General features: G+C 42.6%; 1 long non-coding RNA gene across 1 annotated transcript; it reads right to left on the reverse strand.

Annotated features, from left to right (window-relative positions):
• On the reverse strand, window positions 1–2,226 carry LOC136531181 (uncharacterized). The gene is made up of 4 exons (XR_010777974.1): window positions 2,174–2,226; window positions 1,658–1,860; window positions 775–898; window positions 1–230 (listed from the first exon to the last, which is right to left on the reverse strand). It is a non-coding gene; the product is annotated as an uncharacterized lncRNA (long non-coding RNA).
• Between the last annotated feature and the right edge of the window lie 590 nt (window positions 2,227–2,816).

A 2,816-nucleotide genomic window follows, 5' to 3' on the forward strand; every position in this document is an offset into this window, starting at 1 on the left:
AATTGCACCCACATATATTAATTATTATTAATTATTCAATATGTTGCCAAACCCATGAAATAGTAGCTAAAATCATAAACGAGTGTACAATTAACTCATTATTTGACAACTTTTTACAAACTTCCTAACATCTATGCAGCACTTGAGAAATTCCTAGCAGCCCAACATGTCATCTCCTCGGCTATGTCCTCGCTTGATTATGAGCCTCCCACTGAAACCTTGTCCACCTACTGCCAAAAGAATATGATTGGGATATTAGAACAATATTAAGTTTACTAATTTTTGCACAAATGTAAAGAGATGAAGATTTGGATAGAATATGGTTGTAATTAAGCAAAAGTAGAATTAAGCAAAATGGAATGAGTGTTGTCAATTTAATTAAGCAAAAGTAGAACTAAAAATTACAAAGCCTAGTACTACAGCAAGTACTCAATGAACAGCACCTCCTGCTGGGAGCCGCATACAAATCATTAATGATGAATACAGCACAAAAAGACATTTTGACATTATAAGAACTGTGCACAAGGTTGTCGGATAACATATTGTAGTTATTACCATCTTCTTTTTCTAATTTCTTGTTTTATTCATCAGCTGCTATGAACCAATCCAACCCTTGAATTTCTAACTAAACATATTATGTTGATGGCACGCCAATCCATTTCAGTTCTTGCAAAGGATTATGTGACAGAATATATATATACACACACACATTGGAAAAGGTATAAAAAGGTCGAATGCATGCGGACAGAAAGATCAACAAGAATTTTCTTTTACCTTTTTCAGCTCCTCAAAGTTTGCTATTGTAGACCGCTACAAGTTTCCTTTATGCCTGGTATGTCCGAAGAAGCAACTGTGTGAAAAACAAATACAAGTAGGGGAGGTAGCATAGAGCATCTATCTGTACAAGCACAAAAGGACAAGCATTTGAGTAGTCAGTTCTGACATTTTAAATCGAGCTGTTTCTATATCTGAGTAACAAAAAATTGTGCTTCATCTAATTCAATAAGTTCAAACATTGCAATTTGAGCTGTTTGATATATCTATGTATCCAATAAAGTAGAGGACCAGCATGCATTGAGTTGCAACTACTAATTAGAGAACAATCAAAGTCATTTTGAACTCTGAATAACGAGTACTGGCTATTAGCCATGCTTGCTTCATGAATAGTCGGACAACTGCCCCCAGCCTCTGCATGAGAGCGTGCTTATTGGCATACTACATTCAAGTAACACACAAATATGATAAATGATAATAACTTAAACCTATCTTATTTTATTACCTCAAAGTTTCCGAACCAATGTAACCCTATTCACTTCGCTGAAAAGACAAGCTGAAAAGTATTGTTCGCTGATTTGTTGTGAGAGAAAAACATTGTTCCTTCACTGAAAAAGTACGGCTGATAAGACAAGCGGGCAAGATAAAAGCATGAACTCTCCTATTTTTAGTTGATGGAAGAAGCTATTTTCATATATATGAAAGAGGCTAGCTAATTTTAATTTTAAGACTGCACACAAACTTAAGGAAATAATCGTGTAAAATAAGATTAAAATTTTGAAACTAAACTTTTACTTCAAGGTAAAAGAAAAAATTACTAGCTGAAGCAACACTATGACCCAAGAGTAAAGCAAGTTCATAGCATACAGCGATGATGACTCACGAGAAGGGTCATCTGACCAAATCCACCACAATCAGGCACTGACAATTGATTTGATTCAATCTGTATTCCTATGAATTAAACGATCTGTGTTCAAATCAAGGATCAGGGGAAAGCTTGATGCCCTGTCCAAATGGGTTATGCTGCCACTGTGACCTGTCCTGATGAGAAGTTCCTTGGCTCAGACAGCCTTTTCAAGTTACTGGCTGCATAAATCTGTCAGCGCATTAATATGTCATATGAAATAATTTGATAAACGACGGTGAGGCCAAAATGATAGTACTTAAGCAAAGACCAAATGAAAAATAATTTTGTTCCATAGAACAAAAGATTAAACTCACATAAATTTGACGCTTACAACATCAACGTATACAAATAGAAAATAAAAATTGGTGATATGGTCCAGTACTGGAATATGCATCAACCACGATAAATAACAATGCTGTTAAGAGCAACATCATGTAGAGAATCTTTTTAAATTGAAATAATCTATAACAATGGAAGGAGATTGGGGCAAACCTACGAATCTGAGATCTGCAGCCTGCAGACCATCCTCAACCACGCCGAACTGGATATCGGTGGCAAACCTGAGAAGCAGAGGGTCTGCGCGAGCTAGCGGCAGTGCGGAGGAGTCCAAGGCCGACCTGGCGCGAAGTTTGTGGGGAGGAGGCGTGGGGGAGCCTAAGTCGCCGGCCGGGGAGGCGAGCTGGGGTCGCCTCTCGAACGGAGGAGTCTGGGGGCTTGCCGGGCGCTATGGTTGAGCGGAGGAGGCCGGGAGGAGCTCGGGGCGCCTGCCGAGCAGAGGCCGCAGTGGGGGCGACCGGTGACCGAGCAACGGGCAGTGGCAGGCACGAGGCTCGATCCGCGCGTGCTTAGTCCGCCGGCGGCGGGGCGCCTTCTGCGCAGACGCGGTGGGGGAGGCCGACGGCCGGGCGACGGGCGGCGGGCAGGCGCGAGGCTCCGCGAGTGCGCAGGCGGTGGCCGAGCAGGCGGCGACCAACCCGCGGCACTCAAGGGGAGGTGGTTGTTGGAGACAATGCGGATGGTGGATGACGGACTGGGCGAGCCGCCGCCAGGAGCGGGGGAGCGCAGGGCGAGAAAGTGAATGGGTTGGAGGTATTTTAGGGTTATTATAAGGCGGTGGTATGACATGGACCTGACA

Source organism: Miscanthus floridulus, unplaced genomic scaffold (genome assembly GCF_019320115.1).
Source record: "Miscanthus floridulus cultivar M001 unplaced genomic scaffold, ASM1932011v1 fs_29_1_2, whole genome shotgun sequence".
NCBI lineage: Eukaryota > Viridiplantae > Streptophyta > Magnoliopsida > Poales > Poaceae > Miscanthus > Miscanthus floridulus.